Source organism: Anser anser (genome assembly GCF_964211835.1).
Source record: "Anser anser genome assembly, chromosome: 1".
Classification (NCBI taxonomy): Eukaryota; Metazoa; Chordata; class Aves; order Anseriformes; family Anatidae; genus Anser; species Anser anser.
The window spans coordinates 67,261,708-67,287,904 of NC_139720.1; the positions used below are offsets into that span (position 1 = coordinate 67,261,708).

The following is a 26,197-nucleotide window of genomic DNA, read 5'->3' on the forward strand; positions in this document are numbered from 1 at the left end:
TTGTTTTTAAATCCTGGAGATGCTCTATTGCAGCAACGTGCCATGTGCCAAAGGGAGAATTTGACCTGTGTTTTGTGTGTTTGTATTGAACCATAGTAACTGACCAAGCTGGTGAGGCCTAAGTAACTTATGACTGTATATCATCCTGGGCTCTCCGAGGGGAACGTGATGGTGAGGATTTCCAGGGAGGCTGGCATGGCTCAGCTCGGAGTGTCTTGCTGGTGATTTGCACCAAGGAATCATTTCACCTTTTTGGAAGGGAACTTTGCTTCTGAAAACTGATTTTAAAATACTTTCATTTTAAAAGGGCTTTTGAGAATTTACAGGGAGAAGATACTGTGATTGCTATCCAAACATTCACAGCTGGGGTAACAACTAAAACTGGTTCAGCTGGCTCAAACTGCATGAAAAACAGAATAATAATTGCCAATATTTTCTGACGCTAGTACTTGAAAATTGATCTGGTGTCCAGAGGTGTTGAGTGACCCCTGATCCAGGATTTTCCGCCATTCAGGCCCAGGTCTTATAGGTGCATACCACATTTTTTGAAGATGCTAGTGGCTGTTCATATATTTTGTTGAATCCTTTCTAGGTCCTTTCTGATTTACTGGAGATGTACATGATTCCCCTGGGGGGCTGTGGTGCATAAAGTACTCTTATGTTGTATGTAACCCAGTCTGGCTTCCAGTCACCTTGATGGTACCAAATACTTGCACCAGTGAAATAAGGTGATTTATTTGTGGAACAAGGTAAGCATGAAATCTGGTATAGGAAATCTGGCTCTTTCAGTAGTGGTGGGAAATGGAAAGAAATAAATGCTGGCACTTTCTCATTAATGCAATTACCATATGCCATTAAACATGTACCGATACATTTGAGTCTTACTTTTCATTAGGCATATGCATTCATTAGTGCAGTCATCACAAAATAAACAGGGGAGTGTCCAGTACGGGGAAAATTTGAGAGAACAAGAGCTCACATTATACAAAGCCATGATGATAAATGTCTCCTGTGGCATAATTCTAACTCTTACCATCTGTGATTCCCTGTTGCTATAGCAACTTAAAGTAAATATTAAAAATAGTCCGAAACCAGGAAAAGCACAGCGGGGAATGTCTATCCTGAAAGAAAACAAGCCCTCAATGTGACCAAGCAATGGTAGGAAAAAGGGCTGATGAGAACTTCAGGAGTTTTAGTTGAGAGTTTTCAATATGCAGGGGTGGGTGGGAGAAGGATCCCAAAACAATATTTATAAGCAGTTTAGCTGTGCTACCAAAATATTATCAGATGCTCAGTGCTGTACTTGTCATCTGTTTCCAACTTTGAGCTTGAGAAGTAATTTTGCTTTAACTGTTAGGAGATTTGTGTGTATACATATAAAAAAAATTTACATTTTTGACAGATGTGTTTTTGATTTTTTTTTTTTTTGTTGAGCTAGGGAGGAATGAAGAGCTTTTGTGAGGCAGTTTTTGAGTTATGAGCATTGCAGCGTTCATTAAATGATGCCATTCAAATAGTATTACAGCTGAGTGTTCGGGCCAAAGAGAAGGCTTAAAAGGAAAGCTGCACTTTTATACCAGGCCAGCACAGGAGCTGCTTCCAGTGGCTCCTTGCTGGAAATTACAGGAGCTGAGAGCAATACAACAAGAAAAACCAACCAGGAGAAAAAAAAAAGGCAAGAAAGGATGAAAGACTGAATGTGGTGGAAGGGACACAAAGAACCACTTAAATTATTTAAAGTGTTGGAAAATGTTTGAATGCTTGAAGAACACAGGAGCTTTGCTCTTTTATCATTAAATTAACTGGGGAAGCTTTACCTAAAGAAATCTATGTGTGAAGAAAATTTTGCATGGAAAGGAGCCCTACTCAGGGGAATTGCTAACTGCTCTGGGTGTGTCCTTGCTTTAGCTTAATTGCAATGAAGATTTGTTTAGCTTCCTTGGTGAGCGTTTCTACTCCTGTGTGTTTTCTAAGGTTCCCTTTCATTCTTTTGGCAGTCACTTCAAGAGCAATTTATGATAAGAGATGAAGAAATAAAGATGTGCTAATAGCCAGTAGGTGGGGAACCTAGGTATAGTTGCTGCTGCTGCATAACATCCTGCAAAGTTCTGTACGCAGTGTGTGCGCCATGGCCAACTTGTGTAAGATCTCCTTTAAGCTTGCAAACCAACACAGCCTGGATATACAAAACAGCCTGGGAATCCAGGTGCTGTTAGCTCAAATTAAGGGTCTGTGGCTGGAGTCAAGGTGAAAGACCAGAAGAAGACAAGTCTGAAGGTTTTTTGTCTTTAAAGCTGGTCTGAAAGGCATTTTTTTTGTCTCTGGCCTCGTTTGTGCTAAGACAATGATAATGCAAGCTCTAAAAGGCAACCAAATGTGTATGCTTTTTTAAGGAAAGCTCTGACATATTAGAACTATAATTTTTAGGGAGAAATCACATGAGTTCCAGTTACAGCTACTGTATGGCTGAGTTTTCATAGACGTGTCTTCTCTCATTCTCATTTTCTTTCATTCTTAGCCTTTTCAGAAACCTCTATGTAATCAGAGTTTTCTATATTTGGCCAGATTTGCTGAGGGGTGCTGTCCTCAGCCTGTTGTATATCTGGAAATCGTGGACACTTCTATGGCACAAAACCAGGCTGACTGCACAGTTTCTGTGCAATGAGTCAGCTGCTCTGGAAGTATTGAGCTATTGGCTGTGTTAAAGGTAGCTGTGTGTGTGCAACAAGTCTGAAACACCTCTAAAACATCAGGTTCACCCCAAAACCACCCGCATGAGGCACCTGGGGTAAGTCCAAAGCTTATTACTTGGCTGTGTGTTCTCTCTGCTCAGCTGACTGAGAGAAATGTGGCATCGTGTGTTGCAGTGTTAGGATCTGGGAGTCTCTCTCTAAGTCTTGTTGGGATCTGGAAGAGACCCAGACCACTTTCTCCTCACTGACGCAGATTTTTCCAGGCTTGCTGCCCTTGTCCTGGGTAAGGATCCCGGGGAGAGCCCCTGGGATGCTTTTCCTGAGGCCTCTGTTTTGAGTGATGATATGGGGAACCAATGTATTGATCTATTAGGATGTCCTAAAATACAGTTTGAGCCTTTATCCTGACACTGGTGCGTGTCCATGGTGGACTCTCACACCAATAACAATTCCTCAAATTCCATCTGACTCTTCCAGCCAATAAAATAGCTTATCCAAAGCTTCAGATATTCAGTTGCAGATATTCATTGTGCAAAAGGCCTACATAGCCATTAGAAGATGTTGTGCAGCTTTGTGAGCCTTGAACCTGCTGTTTTTCTTATACTCCCCCACTTCTGTCTGCCTTGTTCTTGGGGAATCCATGCTCGCAATGAAGTGCTTTCTGGCATGCTGCAGGAAGGAAGGGTTTTCCAGAAGTCCTGGGAACAAGCCAATTGCTTGGAAGTCCTGCTGGAAACACTGCTTGGAAGGTGCATAGAAAATAATAAAACTTTCATGTATCTGTTCAAAATAGGCCATTATTCAATAGTATGTCTAGTTGGATGCGGTGGAGATGCATACATAAGCATGCCTGGTTTGACTGTATTCACTGTGTATATTACTTAGCACAGACCGTGTACTTGGCTGTCTCCTGTTATTACTGAAGATAAAATGTTTCCTGCTTTGAGGGATTTACACCCAAGATGGACACTTCAGGAGGATGGAAGATCCAGCAGCAGCCCGAGGTGGAAGAGTTCACTTTAGGAAGTTTATCTCTTTCATGATGGTGATGACATCCTTTACTTCAAGGAACAGGATTTATGCTGATGTACTTTGGCTTTTATGTCAATCTCCTTATGTATTACATTAGACAGTCCCTCCTGGAAAGGCTTGAAATCTCAGATACATTAAGATATCTGATCTCTCTGCTTCCAAAAAATACGTGTTGTCAAAAGAAAACAATAAGCTGGTGGAAAGCAGAGTGTACAAAAGGCCTGATACACTTCATCTGGATTTAGTGGCATCTGTATATAAGTAGTTGACTTTATTTTGACTCAAATAGCAGCATAACTGAAATCAGCAGTCAGAAGCGTGTATTCTCTATGCATCTAGAGAATTCAAATTGCTTTATGGGGGAAGTGATAGCCTTGCAATTACCTATTTCTGTCTTTGCAATCCTCTATATTGGTATGGTGGCAAACATTAAATAACCTTATTGCAGATGTGGGAGGCGAGCTACGGGAAATCTTACTGTGTTTAAAGTTTTGCTGTAAAATTGTAGTTCTTTGGAAACTTTACAGAAGTTTACAGAACTTTCAAATATCTGGTTCCTGGAGCTGTGCCTTCTCTTTAGTACAGCTGAATTCTCAGATTGTCCAGAATTTTGCATGAAGCCTAACACCAGTTAGCTCTGAACTGGTGCAGTCCCCTTAATGAAAAGTCCTCATTGTGTCTTGTCACAGCCCAGGGCTTTACAACACTGATCCCTGTATGTTTTCAAGCAAACCTGAGCCTTGTTTTGCATGAATTGAAGTTTAATCTGGAGCCAATTTAAACCTATATAGTTTTGAATTTGGACTACAAGGAATACATGGGTTTGTGTGTATTTGAAAAAACTCATACAGACCTTAGTTTTTCTGAATGAATTTTGTTTTGCAGCTAGGAGCCATATAATGTTGTCTTTCCTCTGTGCTAGAGTTGTATTACTAAATTGAAACTGAAAGATGTAAATAACTACTTACAAGTTCCAAAAGGCACTTCCTTCCTTATTCCACCCCCTTAACTTTCCATCTTGTACAGACTGCAATAGTTTCCATGCTCACTGTTCAAGATCCCATGAATCTGGAGAGCTCATGGTGACTATCATTTTATTTTGCTGAGTACTTTAAAAGTTGTAATGAGACCGTGTGGTAATGTTAATAGGGCCTCCTGGTTATTCTCACAGTACTTGTAAAATTACTTGGTGTCATGACTTCATAGCCAGATGACTGTATAAAATTAGGAATACTCTTAACGCCTGTTCTCAGTTATATATATATTTTTAATATACTAGTGCCATGAAGGTACAATCACTTTATCAGGGAGATAACCAAGAGCTTTTAAAATGCTGATGAATACCATGCCAAGTCTTTTCTGTGTTCAATAATACAGCTCAAGGCATAATGCACTTGACACATGAGGAGATCCTTTTTGCTTGCAGATGATTGATGTGCCAACCTTTCATTCTGCTTCTAAAATGCTTGTGGAAAAAAATCATTACAGGCCTTTCAAAAATTTTGAATCACTTGAAGTAATTAGGATCTAAATGTTTTATCAATTAAAGTTCATGAAAGTTAAATGTCTTCTCCTGCAGGATACTGTTAAGGGCCTTGTGGAATTAACTTTTCTGCTCAGAAAATGCTGATCACCTTACCTATTGCCGCCTTCTGGTCTGTAATAATTAGTGTTATATATAAGTAGCTTTCCTGTTGCATTTCATTTTTTATTAATCAAGAGGGAGGGAAGGAAATGAAATGCTAGCATGGCTTTCATCAAAAATGGTTCTTTGTTTTTACAGATGTTTACTACTTGCAGAACTTGATACTATTATACTGTCTTCCTGGTCCGTTTTAGATAGCTTGGGTGAGGCACACTCTAATTATTCATGAACTACAGCACTAAAGCATGCACTTATAATAAATGTTCTCTTTCTAGCTTATAATATTTCTTTCCTGTAAGGCCTCTCTAGTCCTTCCTTCCACCATCAGCTTTAATCTCTTTTGCCTTAAAAACAAAAAAGGAAATGCAATGAATGTGACTTACAGCACTGAAATAATCATGCTTCAAAAGCTAGACTTTTCCAAAATTTGGTTTAATATTTCCATGCACAGGCTAATATTTATCCATATAGAAAGAAGTAACTGCATGATCTTGGATATCCTTGAGTACCAGCAGGGGAAGGGATAGTTCTTGGGCCTTATTTCCAGGAGCCATGGCTGTAACCCTCTAGAAATCTAGATTCTCTAGAGTCTGACAAAGGCTTGTTGGTTAATAGTTGAGAAACTGCTTTCCATAATAACTTGTCAGACATTAACTCACTTGGAAAATGTGATGACTGATTCTTTCAAGTGCTTGATTGATATGAGGCACGTGGCACAAAAGCCAGGTACCACATCTGTCTCTCAGGACTAAAATGCAGTGTCTTGCTGTGACTTCCATTGGCAGTGGTTCAGGGTTGAGCAGTTTCTGCTCAATATATAAAATCAAATATATAAAATCATGCATATATACGTATGTAGTTGTATACAATCAGAGGCAAATGTAATATATGATCCAAGTAACATGCTGCTCTAGTTTAGCCCAATTGTAAAAGGCTACTGAAGTTGATAGAATTCTTTTGTAGTTCTTCGGTTCATCTTAGGGTGACCATTTGGTGCCACAGCATCACTAGAAGCCTCAGGTAAATAAAGATTTGTCTGTTACTGGTTAGAGTTGAACACCTTGTAGGTAGTGGTAGAGGTTATTCTTAGAAGTAATGGCTGTGTGCCTTGATGCACACTTGCAAACGGGTCTGTGCATGTGCAGCGTGAATTTCTTGGACCAGTAGATCCTTCACAGGTCCCTGGTGAGAATGGGGTTGCCAGCATTGCCAGACCCAGAAGTGATGGCACTGAGTGTCTAGCATCAGACCTACTGGGGGTGGGCATTGTGACCCCGCATGTCACAGTCACCCAGCATTTGCACAGTGGTCTTTTGCCTGGAAACCCTATGGGTCACTGCTCCTTGCCAAGTCAACAGATAGTCTCACAGAATCCCTCTAATAATTAACTGGGACTTGTCTGTACTGTGAGCAGGAGGAATGTAGTTTTTGAATAGAAACTTCTGTACCTGTTTGCATCCCTCCGTGGACTACATGATTGCAGGTAGGCCAGAGGGAAACAGTATTCTCATAGCATTAACTTCTTTGGGACGTGCTACATGCCCAGGCCTCAACAGCAGCTGTAGATGTGCTTGGCATCTTGATGGTGTAGAGAGGCCCAGGTTTTTCTTTCCATGAGAAATAACTTCATAGTAAATGGGTTAGGGTTCACATTTCCATAAGTTATTAATTTCAAAGTGAATAATCTCTTAAAAAAAAAAAAAAGAAAAAGAAACAAAAAACACAACAACTAAGTTTTTCGATGTTAGCAACATGCAGTCATAACTGAGGCTAAGTACGTTTGCCAAAGGTCACAACAGCTCTCTGCTAAATAGTAGTAGTCATATTTCACCATAATCTTTGGTTGATGTTAATGGTACCAAAGAATTACTGTGCAAAAATAAATGCCTTGGACAAAAATTTCTTAACAAGGCAAAGGATACAAATGGTATTTATAAATGTCTGACCTTTCTTCATCTGAAATCCCAGATAGTGTACTTAATCATGATGTTCTATTCTGAGGTACAAAAATATGTAGCTTCTGGCCCATATATCTGAAATACAGGCTGGAAGAAAACTGTTTCATAAGCTCAAGGTTTCTGCTAATTGATACCTTGGCAACCTGGTGATGATTATCAACGCCATGAAAAACTGACAAATGATATCTTCTACCTATGTAACTGTTTAGGTTAAGACATCTGCAAATATTCTGAAGCTGCTCCCTCAAAAGACCTCCCTCTACTGTGTTGAATTAAAATTCAGCTGTCAAGGGTATGTGAGAAGCTGCAGAATATTTTACTACTACTTTGTGCCCATAGGTTATATTCTATGCCAAATCATGCAGCAATACTTCTATATAGCATATATAGTAATTAAATATGGAACCCAAGGCTAACGTTTGGCCTTAGGGTGTTTAATTCTGTTGATTGTAGTGTTGGTGAGAAAACTAACTCTGTAATTTAGGCAGAGATCTGATGTCCTCTACAGTATTTGAGTATTTAAATACGAGATTTTGGGAGAAGTCCATTTCTAATATTCACACTAATTTATCATTTTAATTGACATACTTGGAGCCCAGTACAATTGTAGGTTAAACAAAAGGAAAGCAGGATATTAAAAGATCTGATGGGCTGCATCCAAGTTTTGTGTGTGTCTTTCTCTACTGGCTTTCATGGAATGTGGCCCACTGTAGAAATAGTTCTTGAATTCTTTTCCTTGGAAACACTGACCAAAATTAATATGCCCCTAAAGTGAAACAGACTTGGGAAACAAAACAAAACTGAGCCTCTTATAATTGTCCAAGCCAAAGGAAGTACAGAAGCTAAACAAATACCGTAAGAATGTAAGAGAATATTTATGCTTTTGGTTTTAATACCTTAAAGTATGAATAACAGAGATAAGGTAATAGTGGTCTATCTGCTAATTAGAACAATGTTGGAGTCATGCTGAAAATGGAAATTTTAAATGTTCAGAGCCTTACTGGTATTTAGACAGTGCGTATTTGAAAGAGGTGATTTTTAGAGTGGTCCTAAAGATGCTTGCATTAGTACTGTGGATCTGGAGTTCACTCTTGTTGAACAGGTTTCCTCAGAGCTCCAGTGAGTTCAGAGTGCAGCCATGAGTAGCAAGAATATAAGGTCTTTAGGGCTTGAATCAAAATAGAAAAAGCCGGTGGGGTACACTTCTGGTGGGATGAAGTCACCTATGTACCTTAGGCCCATCTACGGATCTATTAATGCCCTTTTAAATGTGCTTGCTACCCAGTTTGGTAACTCTTTGTCACTTTGTCACTCTTTGAGTGTCACATCCTAGAGTAGGAGAATAAAGAAATAAGGAGGGTATTGAGGTGTCTCTCAAGTTGAAGTAACAGCCCTAAATAAAACAAGTGTAAAAATGCACAGAGAAATAGGTTCTCTTTTGGGATCTCAGCACATTCACCTTTCATTGGGATGGAATTATCCCTTAGGAAGAAAATGCCATTCACTATCTGAATTCATGTGGAATTGTTTCCACTGTGCAAGTATACAGTGATGTGACTTTGTAGTGACGTGACTTTTTGCAGAGTCATGCAATTGGCAATTGTCAGGATACAAAAACAGGACCCTGGAAGTTGTCCTGAAAAGCATCATGCAAAATAATTTGTCTTTATGTATTAACTGTGGTGATTCAATTGATGTTGAATCTCTGCTTGTGGGCTGATTTTTTGCCACTTTTTCTAGCTGAAATTTTTCTTGGTAAAATGTTATTGTGGGGAATAGCCACTATTCAAGCTGAGAATAATTTTACCGTTGACTTAAATGGTGCCAGTTTATGTTTAAATGTACTGTGCTTAATCCTTCAGGAAGACAATGTTTTCTGTAAAAACAAACAAACAAAAAAAAAACAGTTAAAATCACTTTTTCTATGGAAAAGTACTGTTCTGGGTGGACTGTGATAGCAAGTACTGAAAAACTATTTGACTAGTTTTCTATCTGAGGAGCAAAATAGCTTTGAGAAACCTACTTTTTAGAATATGTCAATGGGCATTTACACAGATTATTTGTTTTTTGAACTTGAATGTTCACCTGTGTAGGTGAATCCAGTTTCTACTTCTTAGTGAAGGCCTGAAAATGTTTGTTCTGGACTCCTATCCAGTTATGATTTGCAGGGAAAGGTACAAAGTCCAGAAGTTTTTTTTGAACAGGTGGAGGTCCCACAGGTACACAAGCCCCTGGTAAGTAATGAGCACTGAGAGCTCTCAGTACACTCTACCATTGAAACGGAGTTGGAAATATTTTTCTGGACAAAGACCAAAAATCCTGAGGGTTTAAGTCAAGGAAAATCCCTCTTACCTTGCAAGTAACTTGCAGGAATAAATGTAAAGCCAGGTCTGTCTTAGATCACTCTAGCTACTTAATGCAGTACACTGTTCCTAGGAAGAGGAACATATTATCCGTTCCTTCACTGTATACATTCCAGAAAAATGTTTGTTTGAATTTATTTATAGACACTTCTGTGGTGCTCACCATCACAGTATCATTTTATTGCTCTTAGGGCGTTCATGCCTTTAATGGAAAAGGACAGATGTTTTGCCTCAGTTTTGCAAGTGAGGGCACATCACTGAAATTCAGGTCACTGAAATAAAATGTTACTCTAAAATTCTTTTCTTTTAAAGTGTATCTGCTGCTTTGCAGCAGTTTTGGCAAGCTTCTCAAAAAATGAATTAAATTGTGATAAAATTCTGCTATTCATAGTTTTCATGATTTGAAACACTGTTTCTCTAGGCATTTCTTCTGTTTAAGAGCACATATGATGGGGAGTTATCTGCCTGAAAAACTTTAATTCCCTTAGTGGCCTGCTTGTCTCTCAAAATGCTGATGGAAATGGAAATAATTTTCACAAGAAGATTGTTTTGAAAGTTAAATGCAGGGGAAAAAAAAAGATTCTTAATTGTAGACTTTCAACTGACGTCATGAAAACAGTACTGAGATCTAAAGTTCTCACTTAGAATTTGATTGGTGCCAACTGTCCCTGCAGTCCCTCACAATCCTAGGATGTACTACTAGCTTTTTATTAGTTGGGGTACTGGGCAGTGCCTCATGAGAAGCCTGGGTCTGTTGAAAAACTCTTTCAGGGAGTGAGATTGAGGTGTTTGTCCTAGAAGTCTTGAGAAGCAACATCCTCACATTTCTGAAGGGATTTTTTTTTTCAAATGAAATCTATTTTGGACTATTTTGGTGCAAAAAGTTACCAGTTCTCAATGAAAAACATGATTTTCATGGAAAAGCCTTGCCATAAGCCCATTTTTCCTATACCAGTTTTTCTAACTGGAATTTTTTTAGCCCAAGAAAAAATATGAAACCCGAAGTCCTAATTCTGCTGCTACTGATTTGCTGTTTAAAATCAAGAATTTAGTTTCTTTTCTGGCCCACTGACTGGGTGGGGGGGGGGGGGGTGAGGGGAAGTGGTATAGAGATTTAACCCCTGATAAAACTTTGTATGCTTAAAATATTGTACATATTTTTTTATGTTATTGTCTCTATTTGCTAATCCTTTGGGCCAAAATTATATTTGGAGTATGATCCAAAAATGCGAACAGGAAGCTCACTTAGAAAAAACATTGTAACTAAAGTCTTTCATCTATATTATTAATACATCATGGGTGGTCTCTGAAAATTTAAAGGCAAGCTGAAAGCTTTGACTCTCATAAAACATGTACAATGAGTATGTCTTCTGGTATATGTTTTATAAAGTTTTTGCCAGTTTTGAAAATGTTGCAACTTGCAATAGAGCCTGAAGCTAGAAAGAATGTGCTAAGTAAAGAATACAGTGGAAATTCAGAGAAACTCACAGGAGAAGAAATCTGATCTTGGAGAGCTTTTTGGTAATCCATTCTGAGAAGAAGTATGAATACTCAAAGCTATATTTGATAGAAATCCTAAAGTGAAATTCCACTGAGCAAAGAACAGGAAGAACTGATAGGAGAAGAAACTCTTTTTTGTCACTTGCTGTCCAAGTTTGTGTTGGTTCTGCTGAGCTGTTGTGGGGACGCTTTGTGACTGGGGAGGAGAAACTGCAGAGAGAGGTGGTCCTCCAGGAGCAAGGGATGGGAGAACTGGTTGCCCTGTTGAAAAGTAGCTGGTATGACAAAACTGCAGACAATATCTTCATAGGTTTTACTCTTGAGTAGATTTATTGTTTCCATTTTTTAATAAGGATGCTCAATTTTCCTGCAAATCAACTTGTTTAATTTTTATCCTTCTGTTGCCATAAGAGAGATTTCAGGGGAACCTGGTTAGCCATAGGGGACTCTCTTAATGTGGGCAGGTGGACTTTGGAGTCCTGAGACCTTGAAGTGCCAGGCATGAGGAAGACTTGACAAATCTAGACCTGTGACCTAATAGGTGACAGTGGGGAGATTGCTTGTGACTGTTAAACATGCACACTGTTGGCTTATGCTGGGAATAAACTTTGCTAATCACTAACGGAGATATTCTGTTTATAACCCTGAGCATGTTTTTTGTACTGATTATCATTTAGCCCCAGCTTTGGAATTTTGACATAAATGAAAAATAATTTCCACAGATATAATGAAAAATTTTTCCCTTCCACGTGCTTCTTGCAATGCCATACCAGGGGGAAATCCCTTCTGAAGGCAGAAGAGTTTTTGTCCAGGTATTATGAGGAATTTGTCCATTATTTAGTTATCAATGAGCAGGTTATACAAAAGAGTTGACTTATGTTATAATAATGCTGTAAGCACAGAAGACAATTACGTTATAGTTAAAGAATAGCCTCTCTGTAAAATTGGTGATATTGGTTATAAAGATTAGACTTTGGAGCCAGATGTTACTGATGCTATTTCATTCCAGTTGGTTGGATGACTGTAAGAGTCTTGAGTCTGATGTATTGACCATTGAATTTTAACTTCAGTGGCTTCAATGGAACAGAAGCTTCTTGCTGTATGAGAAACTTTCTTGCCATCCTAAGAGTTGCTTAATTTTGGCATACAGATGTCCCCCACCACTAAAGAAAAACTCCCTGTTTGATGCTGACTGCATTCTTCTACGGAAGGAGAACAAGAGTGTTCCTGGCTAGAGTGGTAGTCCTGATTATCAAAGGTTCCCATGTATTCCTTTCCCTGTCTGCAAACTGGTGTTATGATTCTCGGTTCTTCATAAACTCACCAGAAATGGGCCATCTGAAACTATTTGGATAGCAGACATCAAACTTAGAGGAAGCAGCCTTGGTCAGTAGGTAATACTCTGTTCCTAACTCAGAACTAAATATCTCAGTAGTTGTTGGGAGTCAGATCAATTCAGGCTGTTAGGGGATACGGTACTGTAGAAACAGTCTGGATGAGTTGTAATACTGAGATTACATAGCTCTGCCAGAGCAAAGTGTTAAAATGTCTCAAAAGGAGAAAATTCCAGCTCACTGACTTAAGGTCTACCTAACTAAAACTATAACTGCGTCTTTCTCCTTGTGCTCTGTACGCAATTGTTTGGTGCTGTCTTACTAAAATACTTTTTATTTGCTCAATGTTGTCTGCTTCAGTGGTAACTGATGTGATTCCTGTACATGTCTGAAACTCCTTGAAACTCACTATGAGAGTTTCGCATGTAATCTAAAATTAATTTAGATCACGGTTTTATGTATGTTTTCACTTCAGGAGGTAACCTCTTCTTTGTCATTGCAAAAACTCAAATTCAGACTTGATTTCTTTTCAGCTGGATCTGAACAGTGGCTTTTTTCCAGGTCCTCCTTAGCATCTTCTCTGCTAAGAGACAGTGATGTGCCATATTATGTGCATTATAGATACACTTCAGTGATTATCTCCTCTTGGAGTGCTTGTAGAGACCTCAACCAAGGAAGTCAACTGTAAGATAGGCAAATGGCTAGCAGTTTTACTGAGACAACCAGCTCATTTCGCTGATTTCACATAGGTCATCAAATGACTTTCAAAGCACCCACTGCCTTGGACTGGTTTTGAACTGTGTTGGTTTAGGGTGGAAATATTCCATATCCCACTACTAATCCTCTGAACCAGCTGGCTTTCCCTACTCCTCCCCGCCTTCCTGGTCATCATTTTTAAGGAAAATCAATTAAATACAGAAACTCAGCTTTGTGTTCTTTCACTTAGGTCCCCAGCATTCTGTGTTATGTCAGGGAACCTGTATAGAGTCTAGGAAAATGCAAAATCAAGAGACTGAAGATGTGAAGGTTGCTTTTCTTTCTAAACTGCAGTGAAAATAATGTTTAACTAGTAAAAATGTCTGAATGTTACATGCTAATCAGACTTTATCAGTGCTGCTTCAGTTCTGTTGTTCCTATCCAGACCTGCTGGGCTTTTTGGCTTCAAGGATTTCTTGGTTTTGTTTTTCATTTTTGTTAGTGTAGAAAGAATTGTGCTCTGCAGCTGACTGTGTGTAAAGCAAGATGTTAGCTCCCTTTGAATCTCATAGGGAGCATTTTCATCTGATGAGTCAGGAGCAATAAAAACTTGTCAAAGGATGTGGATGTCTATTCTTTGAGTTTAGTCTCAGTAAGATTGACAGTCAGGGTATTTTTGATGAAAATAAAATTGCTGAAGAATTATTTAATGGTTGGGCTAAGATTCCTAGTGCTGACAAGTTCTTGCTGCGTTCAGCAGCGTTCAGTGTTGTCCTACCTCTTCAGCCCAGAATGTTGCCATGTACTTGCAGAAACGCCAGTGGTGATTTCACTTCAGAGGTTATTCGTGGTTGTAATCTTTCCAGAGATGATCAGATTTCTGACAATACATACATGTGTATATTGAGTTTGAATGCTAATTCAGCCTTTTCTTCCTAATAAAGATCATGAAGCTGGCACTTAAAGTTATTTCAATATTTTGGGTAGCTACATCCTTGAATATGGAGGTAGAAGAGGAACTGCAGAAGTGTAGAACAATATTATGGCAACTTGACATACTGTCTGGAAAACATGTCTGGAAAGCCTGTGGGTTTCCTTTTTACTCATGCCTCTGAATGGATCTCCTTTATTGCAATGCCAATAAATAATTTAAGCCATTTATATTAGACATTTGTGATCCTATCCATTAGGCTAGCTTTTTCTTTGTTATGCTGGTAGATGTTTGCTTTTTATCTGAGATTTCTATGATGGCTAGAATTACTCTGCAACTATTAGTCTTCATTGGATGGATGCCCTGTGCCTTACCAACGCTTTTCTAACACCTGAGTAGAGCGCCCATAAGAGTCATGATCTTTAATGGAAGAGATGTGTGGTCTCATTGCCATGATACAGAAGTTAGGAAAGTGGTAGCTTGTTTTCAGATCTACTAAAGACTTTAAGAGTAGTCTTTAAGCTCTTTCTTTATCTGAAGCTCTGTACTTGCAAAAATGGTTATAGGATCTTGACCTCAAGTGAATAGGAAATGTTTCTGGAAAGAGACTTGCAAACTGTTCAAGAACACTCCCTTGTGAGAATCTCTTCTGGAATTTCTATCAGTGCAAAATACAAACTGTAGTACTACTGATTTTGAAAAAAAAATATATTCATAAATATATTCATCTTCCAGAATTTTGTTGCAACTATTTTTATACTTTTCCATTTGGTAACCTCTTAGATCAAGTGATAACAGTATCATCCCAAACATCAGGGCTTTTTGGTAGCTTGTTTTGTGAAAGTCCAACAGCAATGTTTCTGTACCACTGTCTTTCCCACCATCTTTCTTTAGCAGATAATAAATGGTGGGGTTGTTCTAATTGTTTTTAACTTACCTAAAGCACAAATTCCGCCTGCATCTAAAGCAAAATCTCACTGTCCAATAAATGGTCTAATTTATGACAGATTTTATATTTCTATCCAAACTACAATTTTACTGTTTTCCTCTCCTTCATACAGTGGAGCAATGCATGCGTCTCTTATTTGTCTGTATATATCTATCACGTTTGTTTCTGTTCTATTTGTCATAGTTGTTGTCTCTGAAAACACTGGGAAAATCTATTCTGGGTCTGGAATGATGAGGAAAGAGGAACTTTATTTGCTCTTCTGGGTGAGAGACAATGCATCAAAGTCGTGTTGTGACAATAAAAATGTGTTAGAATTCCCGGTGGCTCTAGCGATGTCTAAATATAGCTTAAAAGCCTATGCAAGATTTGTGGTGAGCTAATTAAAGACAGTATGGTGGAAAGAGCTAAAAAGCTGCCAATTCCAACTAGAAGAAGGTTATCTCGGCATTTACAGTGTTCCTTAGTACTCCCATTTACCCTGTAACAATTGCTGCAATTAGGGAATTATTTGAATTCCTAAAGACTTCCTTTAGGGCCTGACCTCCCTAAGCTTTGTGTAAGTGGATGGATCCTGGCGCTTCACACAGCTTCCCTGATGTCCACAGGCTTATTGACAGTTCAACATAAGTCCATTGCCATTTTCTCACTGGTTGGGCAAGTTCTGAGAGAGTGTTGCTGTGCTATCCTGACTTAAATGTGATTTTATATTCTCATAGAGAATCTCTTGTCTATTATACCTTTTAGATGTGTTGAAGTACAAATGTGCAATTTTCCTTCCAGCAAGCTCCTATCTAGAATATTTTCCTTGTTGTTTCTGTTAAGCACTTAGATCTTTATTTTTCACTGAGCAGTACAGTAGCAAAATGTGATCAGATCTGTGTCTTGGTAAATTGATTGCTGCAGTGCATTTGGATTTGAAGGAGGGGATATGAATGCAACTGTGATCCACCAGAGTCTTTCAAAGACTCTTTCAAAGACTTTTCAAAGACTGAACACAAAGATTTTGAATCTCTAGTCAGCTTCTGTCATGGCATCAATGTATGGAAACTTTACAGCTACCTTCAAGAGCAGAAACCTCCAAGTTTCCTTTGACTTTCATGGTTAAGTGCAGTAAGATATGTTTAGGGTAGATATATGTATATATACATATATGTATTTAGATTTTTGGATAGCTGCTGAAATATTAAAGCCAGAATACCTAAGGATAGTAATTCTCTATTCAGGGCAATACGTGAATGAAAGAATAAATTAAGTAGGAATGAGAGGTCATATTTCTATGCAGAGCTTCTCTGGTCACTACATTGGCTTCCATGGGCAAACAACAGACTTTTCTCACTCTGCAATTTCAGGTTTTTCTTGCATTTGATCAGAGTAGGAGTGAGCCACTTCCAGCTAGCTTTGTGAGGAGGCAGTGGGAAAAACTCCAGCCTGGCTTTAAGAAAGCATGCTGTAGTTCTGTCAGTTGTCAGCAGCTTCCTTTCCTCTGATACCTACCCCACTCAGTCCTAGAAAGCCTTTTCCTGAATACCTGATAGTCTGTTCTCTTTCAAGCAAATGCAAATGTTGTCAGAAGCACTGGAAAGGAGTTGATCCTGTCTGTTGCCCTGATGGTCTGTTGGGTAAATGAAGGGAGTTCCTCTGAAGTCACTGTGGCTTTGCTGATTTACATGCAAATAATTTGTTGACATATTTTCAGACTATTTCCACGTTGTGTCTGGAAATTAGAGTGATTAATGTCTCATATTTTCTGTTGATACGTGCTGACTTGACCTCTTCTGTTTGTTCTAGTTCTGCTAATCTACCCCCTGGAAGACTAAGTCATTGTAATAATTTCCTTTTCCTCTTTATTTCTCAGCTATAGCAATCAACAACAGCAAGGACATCTTTGTTAGGACTATGAAATGTTTTAGCCCCAGTCTTTTCTTTTTTGTTTTTCCAGAAGGTGCCGATTCTTGTTGCTTCTTGTCTTGTTTCCTCTTCCCCACTTGTTTTACACCTGCCAAATCCCACTTCGCATTACTGTCATGAAAAAGCAGAAAACATGCCTGTCCTCAAAATTACCAGTGTCTGCCTCCTCCATTTGATTGAGAAACTAAGGGCTTTCAGAATGCTGAAATGAATGGTGATTTTTTCAATGATGTTTGATTTCACTGGATAGCCCAGGTGCAATTGCTTGGCATGATATTCATCATGCTTAACTTTAGTGCCCAAAGAAGTGTCCCGGCTGACTTTTCTGTTCCTCTTAAGTCTGTGGAGAATGGTACTTCCAGAGGAGGTTTGTATCCCATAGTAGGCTAAATCATCCTCAGGAGATGTCTTTCTCTTAAGACAGAAAATCTAGGACCTCTCTCATCCCATGGGAGAGGGGAGAGAAAAGGGCACATGCCTGGGATTTCACAGGGTGGAAAAATCCTGTGAGAGCTCTTGCAATTGGAAATGAGTTAAAGGTCATAGGGAGGATCAGAATGCCCAGAGCATTCTGCTTTCCAGTATTGAAGTACCAAGATGAAGCGCTTCATAATTTGGGGGAACATCTTTGTAAGATTTCCCTGAATACAAGAACTTATACTGCTCTGCACGTAGTCTTGCTTATAATAAAGATAAATGCAGGGGGAAATCACTCTGACTATACTCTGAAGTTATGGCATGTTATGGGTGCTGAATACTTGAGTCTCCCTGGTCTCCTTTGAGAGACAGAAGGATTGCTGGCTCTCATGGCTACAGGGTGTTACTGTGCTTAGAGCATGCAGTGTGAATAATTGTGGGAAATTAGGAACAAAGAGCATTTGAACTTCTGATAAGCAGCTCAGCTATGCACCAAAATGTAAACATTTGGCAAAACTGTCTGGCACACAGTTCATATTTCAAAAGTTGAGTTACAATTTCTAAAAAGCTTAAGAGCTTTGTTCTCCAGTTCTTCCAACATCCTAAATGAATCTGTAAGGAATGGATTCCCTCTTCTAAAAAATTAGAAAAAACTTTGGAGCTTTTACTTTCATCTTTACTACAGTGAAGTGTTGGGATGTGTGAAACAAATGGAAATATACACAGTGTCCAGGTTAATGCTTACCATCTTGGCTGAAGACAACTTCCATAAAAAATTAAAATTAAGGTAAATATTAACTGTCCAGGATCACTGGTCCTTATTCAAGTAAAACCACATGTAAAACAATTTTACTAAGGTACACATGCATCGAGTCCTTGCTGTACTTCACTTGCAGAGATGGAGAAATATCTACTCCATGTTTGGACGAAAAACTACAACACATTGGTTATGAGATATCAGTTATTTTCTACATGAGGAAGCACTAACAACTAAACAAAACAACCACGTAAAACAATCACGTCTGACTCTAGTGCATGGCAATTAGGAAAGTATATACAGGAAAGATGTGGCAAATAAGCGTAGGCAGCTTCAGCTCTGTCAGCACAAGGGATCTGCCACCTTCTGCAGGGCAGTGAGATGCAATAACTTTGAGCTGGGCTCATTTCTCTGTCTGTCTAACCTGAAACGCAAGGAAGAGACCTGAGGAGGAAATTTTGTGTGTGAATAGTGAATTTCCTTTTGCTATTTTCTTCAAATGATAGGAGATATCAGTTTGACTTTGGTCCTGGGGTACCAAGAGCTTCCATAAATCTGCAAAATTGAACAGATACATAGAAGAATCTATATGCGGACTATATTTTGCTGCATTTTTTGGTAGTAGTTATGGGTTGGAATTCAGGGGAAATATTACCGATATGAATAAAAGGCAGTGAAAACACAATGCAGCCTTATTTCTCCACTGATCTGGAAAGAACAGCATGAGACACAGAGGGCTGCAGTCTAAATCTTCAGTGTATGCAAGCTGAAACTGATGTGTAAAAGCCTACGTGTGCCTGAAACTTCCACCCCTGCTAAGATGTGCCTCTTTTATTTTATTTTTATTTTTTATTTTTTAATTTTTTTTTTGGAAAATCTAGTAGGATCCTCTTGTGCTACAGATCCTTCTACTGGTGCTTAAATCTTTGAAGGGTCTGCCCAGTGTAACTGAGATACAGAAGCAGATATCCACAAATAAGTCTAGATGATTGAAGTGCTTATTTTTTCCTACTAGATACTTTCTTTTTGTCACAAACTTTCAATGTTTTGTGTAGAAGAGATTCAGAATAATAGCATATAGATGCTCTTGTACAGGTCATTATGTGCAATAAAAAAAAAACTTTCTCCTCTAAATTGCTCTCTTGTTTGGGAAGTAGTTGTAAGTGGAACCCCAAATATTTAGCCAGTCCCAACTTATCAGCTCAGCAGCAGTGTCCTCTGACCACAGCCCGGGCTCACGTTGTGGGACTGGCTACAGAAGCAAATTCCAGAAAATTAGTTTAGCATGTCAGTTCACCGTAGACTTCCAGACTTTGGGGGGAGGAATGAATGCAGGCACAGTTCTTGTTCAGACCACGTGGATTCAAGACTGCCCTCTGATTTACACATATGCTGTGCTCAGGGGAGCTGTGCAGGTGTATGTGAAGGCAGAAACCAGGCATGTTCGTGTTTGTTTTAAAAGCAGTGCAGATCTGGACTGTGCAGCCAGATCTGTGCTGCTCAGCCACGTGCTTTATGTCCAACCAGTAGCTAACTTCATACCTGAGGCTAGATTACAGAATATGTTGTTAGTTCAAAGTGCCTTTGTACTGCTGCCAAACAAGGAACAGGCTTGTTGCTTATTCTTCAAATCAAAAATATATTGTAAAAAGCAACATAACATGGAATTAGGGTTGCATGGTTTAAACATTAAACAGCAGAAGCAAAAGGAAAGATTTCTGCAGCAGTGTTAGCCCCAAGCCAGGCTTTTTCTATTACTGTTTTTCCAGCTAGACATGCGGATTACTACTTGCACTTGTTCTTGATGAAATCAGCAGTGACATTTTTGTGTGGTGGCGGGCAAATGAAGTCCTAAAATGGGCTAGTATGATCCAGTGCCAGCTTGTGACTGCAAACCTCACCAGTGCATCTGGTTTAAATCATAAAATGAGGAGTACTCTGTATGGCTGGACGCATTGGCCACAGCTTGGTTTCCTTACGTGGACCAGACAGGAGGATAATGCCTTAATTGTAATGTCTTAATGACTGTGAGCCTGAAGAATGTGTGCAGGTCTGGAAGCTACAGAAACTGATTTTTAAGTAGAGAGAGAATTTGGAGGTATTGAAGCATGGTAAGCATGGCTCCTTGTTAACGATAGCTGCATCTTGAGCCCATGCCTGCCTGCTCTTGATTTTTGAGCCAGATAGATGGGCTGACTCTGGCAACTAGTTTGATTTGATCCTGGCAAAAGCTAGGCTGGTTGGAAGAATCAACATCTGATTGTTCTTATGGACTTTCTTGGGTGTGAACAACTGAACTTCAGGGCTTCCAGAGAATTGAATTGTGCTTATATATGTTAAAAGAGCTGTCAGTGTCTCAGGTTGTGTTAAGTATGTTGGGCTTTTATCAGTGAATATCTGGACTTGCTATGAATTATTTAACATGCTTCTGAGATGTATGGTCTGTAAATTGGTTTAAGAAGCTTGAGTTTGCAGATTGTTGATCTACCCCCAAGCCACTGCAGACAGTTAAGTATGCAGTCCTATAGATTGGCAGCCCTGTAGCTGCAGCTGAAATGGTCTTGAAAGCTGGTCAAGAAGAGCAAGAGCAAATAGCTACACTTGGCAAACACAGTCAAAGGCTTCACTTCACTCTTATTTGCGGATCTTATTCCAGGCTCTATGGGTCTGAAAAACTCACAATTTAAAATTCCTGATTAACAGTCCAAGAAATCTTATTCTCTTCTCATTCTGCTCCACACTGCTTTATTTTTACTTGGAACAGATCTTTGTCTCCTGGGGAGGAAAAAGAAAAAAAAAAAAACACTCTGGAAGAGTGATGGTTGTTCAGTTTGTGCAGTAGCTGCTGGCTTAGGGGCTAGTACTGCAAGACTCCTATGTGGGCAATGTAAATGCCTTCAGATAGTCAGCAGGCGTATCGTGGGCTACACAGCTGCCCAGAGCAGCCCATGGTAGGAGTGGGTCTTTCTATCAAAAGTAAAACTCTTCTTCTAAAGCCTGGAGCTTCTCTGTGAAACCACTGTAAGATCATTTTCATGTGGTCCAAACATCTTCCTCTCATCATGTAGTGTATCTACCTCATCTGGTAGCATGAGACAAATGCATAACATGGAAACTTAAACAGCTAAGAGTGAGCAAAGTTAAGCTACTAAAAGTAGGGTGTCCTGTAATGGAAAATGTTATAGAGGTTGAAATAGATGTGGAGCTGCCACTGGTATGTAGAACTTTAAAGCCATGTGTGGCTTGTCCTTCTCTGCTACCTTGCACAAACTATTTGCCCCTGAGGTATTTTTACATGAAATCTTAAACTAAAAGTAGAAGTGTTACTAGCTGGTTTTAAAAGAAATCAATATAAGTATATGTATCTTAATTGGGACCTTCCAGACTTTATGCTGAGCAAGAAATACTTCATACTCAGATTCAGCCAAAGGATATCTTTTTTTTTTTTTTTTTTTTTTTTGGTGGAGCAGTATGTAAATGGCAGCTCTGATTCCCTGACTTTGTTCAGTCAGTACAATTACTCTCAAAGTCTCAGGATGGTCTCAATCCTTTTCGCCTCCAGAAATGTGTTAGACTTCACATGGCCCATTTTTCTGGACTAGCAATCTGCATTTTTTAACCTCTTTAGCTCTTGCCTATGAACTGCAAAAAAGAAGTGGGGAGGCAAAAGAGAAATAGTCCAGGGCTTAGGAACCTCTCAGACCCTTTCTGCCTTCCCCTCAGCAGCTCCACTGCTGGATGATGTGTTGAGGGAGACAATGGCAAAGGAGCAGCTATTAGGGAGGGAGAAGAGCTCCTGAGGTAGAGCAGAGGGGCTGAGTATTTTATTTGCCAGGGAACTCAAAGAGGCTGTCAGCTGCCCTGACAGCCTGTCAGCTTCTCTTTCTCCTCTCTACCACAGAAGATGACAATGTCTCTACAAAGTGCCACAATGGCCACTTCTTCAGTTCAGTTCCTTCTGGGAGTATTTATACTTTCTTTGAAGACTCTTAAAGATTCCATTACTCTTCCAATTATGAAATGAAGAAGACAAGGGGCAAAGGACTTAAACCTTTTAAGCAATTACTTCCACATTGTGATATTGTCCATAACTGAAACGAAAATTGAAGCCAGAGATTAAGATCCCAGCAATTGGTTTGATATGAAAAAGGGGAAAAAGCCTGTAAGATTTCATTGCTGCTTTTGTACTAATCCTTCTTACCAGAATGCAAACCTCCCCAAAATCTACAAGAATGAAAGGATATAGACATGTTCGAATGGTTACAACAGCAAGCAGGTTTTTCACAGAAGCTGGAAGTGCAATATAAACTGAAGAAGAGTAAGAACAATGACCCACTTTAGCTAAATGCACAAATTATAGGAGTGAGAAATACAGACAGTGCTTAATATCAAAGCTTTCCTAATTTTTGACCACTGCACTGGGCAAGTGTGGCTTTTGTCCTCTGCCACTCTGTCTCTCTTGGGCTGAGCTCATCCCCTGATTTCAGTGGAGTTTGAATTCCCTTTGTGGGTCTCACACCCCTATTGGTATGCTTCCTCTCTTAGATGGCTATTCTTCTCCATGTTATATATTCAAGGTAGTAAAGTAAGTCCAATACTTGATTCTTTGATGCAGTGGGTAGCTGTGAAAGAGCTAGCAATGTCGGTATTAAAAGAAATAAGAAGAAATAACATCTAATTTTATTAATGGGATACATTCAAAATAATTAAAATAAATGGTTTAGTTTCTGCAAAGTTAGATGGAAGCTGCATTTGGCTTCTTTTCTTTGCAACCTCAAAGTACAGAAACCTTATTTCCAGTTATAGAAGTCCAGAGGATGGGTCTCTGTAAGTCCCAGATGCTGCCCTGGAGAAACTTAGATTCATAGAGGAGTCCTGCAAGCTCTGTGGTGTGCAACTATCACCTCTGTGCACAGTGGGGAGCGTTGTTGGGGCCTGTGTTGAATATAAACAGGCCTGAGTGTGACAGAGGAGGAACAAGGGCAGTGAGGATGAAAAATAGTGTCTCGGACACAATAAAATTGAAGGTGTTTAGAGAGCTGATCTTTGCCTTTACTGGGCAGAATGCACCTTCCTTCTCTGTAAAAGGCAAACAGAGTTTCGGTGTGGCCAATGTCTGTGTGGGAGACCACCTGAAAAGTCCAGTAAATCACACTCACTCATCAAAGTGAGTTTCAGAATGAGTCAGCTTGCAAATCTGCATTTGCTGTTGATTTAACAGGAGGAGGATATTGTATCTAGAGAATTAATCTGTGTATTCTTAGTTGTCATGTTTGCGTGCATGTTTTATAAGAAAGGAGTTAAAACTGAAAGTAATCTCAGGAGACTCCCTGCACAGGGGGTCAGGGAAGACAAAAACCTAGCTTTCCCTTTGCTGAGGAATATTCTACACCTTCAGAAGAGGGAATATAAATATCTTAAAACAACAGGGAAAGAGTTCAGCCAGTTCCTCAGAGTTATAAAATCCTTCATCACTCACTACTGTCCCACTTGATTTACAGTGACTAAGGTGGGCCAGCCACACTCAAGCACTACGATAGCCAAATACATAACAATAAAAAGCTAAAAAAGTCATAAAAGTTTTACACAGAGGATGTGACCAGCATAAACAGCTCACAACATGTGTCTAACTCGCAGAATAGGTGTCTGGGGCTGAGTGATCAGCATCTGCGGAGCAAGAAAATAGCTATTGTTTAAAAAAAAAATAAATCATACGCTACACTACACAATCTAAATGCATAATAGTTCTGACCCTGGTGCCCCCCTCTGGTTTTGTGCTGGGTTCCAGCAGCAGATAACAATTTTGCACCAAAAACTTTGGAGCGTTTCCATTTTGGCAAAAGATGCTGTTTGGGGGAGACAAGCTGTGTTGCTACAGTACTGGGATGTGGGAGAGACTGGCTCAAGTCTCTGCTCCTCTGCTTCAGGACACGTTTTTTCTTGCAGGCTTCTCAAAGCTCATTAGAGCAGGGACTGGACTCGGCTCGTCTACACTGCAGGTCAGTACTGGGAGATATTTTCTTCTGCTGTCGCAGAGAGGAAACCCAACAACATTAAATTGAAAATACCAATTTAAGCTTTGCTGAGTGAAGTGGTATGAGAATTGCCCTTTTGTGCACATTCCCACTGAAATATATCTCTAGCAAGCCTTCACCCCTTGGACACCCCTTGTAATGAAATAACTGTCCGTATGTTTGGGGAGCAGATAGACCTTTATGAGGGAATTAACATATAATGTTGGAGTAGTGGGGTTTACTTGGCTGAGCAAAGCCTGCTGGCTGGAGGATCTGCTGCTATTGTCTAGGCAGAAAATTTTGGTGGAAGTGTTTTTGTGAGCAAGTGGACTTTGCCTAGGCATGTGGTCTGAGGTACTTGGCACCTCGCTGAGGACTGCAGTGATCAAGGAAATGCACCTTGGGCATAGCACTTCCTACATCTTTGTCTACAGTGCTGTGTTATTGCTGTCCTAGGTCTGGTTTGGGCTGAAAGAATCTGTCAGGTGTTTGCTGTATCCAGAGAAAACCTGAAACAGAGAAGAAGCAGAAGTATACAATTTTAAGGGGTTTAGGTAAAGGCTCTGCACCTCTGGCAAAAGAGACAGAGTAGTTTAGTAGTGATGAAGTCAGGAATGAAATATTTTAATGAGTAGAGCTCAAGTGTTTTAAAAAGGAGAGGATCTGGAAGTTGTCTGGTTTGATTTATTCCTATTGTATATGAGGTATAAAATATGCTATATTTGTCAGCATTTTCTTGTATCTACTGGCGACCCTATACAATGCCACACTATTGCTAGTTAGCTCTCATTAATTGAACTACAGCCTTAATGGACCTCTTCCATTGATGAGGATGCACATTTAGCTGTTATACTGAGCTTCAGCAGCCCATTGACCTTTAAACTTGTTGGTCCTGGGTGTGATGTTCAGTTTAGTCGGGTCATGTGTGTGCATGGCCTTTCAGCAAGTTTTTGGGTTTTAGGATCTGTGGCTCCCTTCTGGGAAGCTATGGCTCTGTGTAGTTTCCTCAGATTTTGTACAACCTCATATTTATTCTTTGTGCACTCTCTGTATCTCTACTTTTGATCTTTCTTTTGGACTATCATTTGTCCTGGGGGGACTTCATGATGAATGGTGAAAGCAAGAAACATGGGTATTTTGCAAAGAAGCTTTCAATTCTCACGCATGCTGTATTCAGGGTCACAACTCTCAAGGGAAGCAGAAAATAGCAAGCACTGCTTTTCAAGCTTAGGTTCATTTTTCCTCCCATTGCTTGACTGTCTCCTGTAGAGAATCTGGGCTCCTTCTTTTCCTCCCTCTCCATCCTGATTTCTGATAGATTATGCTCTTTCATGTAGTGGTTTCTCTTCCAACAGCTATTATAAGACTTTTTTTTTTTTTTCTCCTCTTGTCTCCCCTGGGGATTTATCATGCTTAGCCTGCACCTCTTCCTTTGAAGCTTTGCCGTTACTGAGTCAAGGGCCAGCAGATTCCTTGGGGTGGAAACAGAAGGACAACAGCTCTTGACAGCAGTGGTTGCTCTATCAAGACCTAATGACTGAGCCATCTACACCCATCATCTACCCTCAAATAAGTCCCAATGTACACATTAACTCCTGTGCTTGTGCTGCATGCATGAGAGTAATATGATGGACAGAAGACCGTTTACTATCAGTGGGCTAGATGTCTTCCATAGCTGTAGCAGATTTTGTGAATATCTTTTTCATCCATGGACCATCTGGTCATTATATATGCAAACTTAATATCCCTGGCTGCCATACAAGCTAAACAAAGATTAGGAATGTTTCCTGTTGGTGGGAACCCTGATGCTCCTGTCTCCATAGGATGGTTGTTTGGGAATATTTACAGGCTATAAAGCCAGGGAAGGTAACAAAGAAGGATGAATGCTAACTCAGTCTAGAGAGTATATCTCTGGGTGTGCAGATGCATACAACCATGGTGTACAGTTTGGGCAAGTTTTTTCCAAGAAACAAGTGAACCGAAAACAATTCCTGTGATGT

At 39.6% G+C, this 26,197-nt stretch overlaps 1 long non-coding RNA gene across 1 annotated transcript; it reads left to right on the forward strand.

Moving 5' to 3' along the window:
* The first annotated feature begins 577 nt into the window (after positions 1–577).
* LOC310890044 lies at positions 578–26,197 on the forward strand. The gene is made up of 3 exons (XR_014576987.1): positions 578–749; positions 24,130–24,182; positions 25,615–26,197. It is a non-coding gene; the product is annotated as an uncharacterized lncRNA (long non-coding RNA).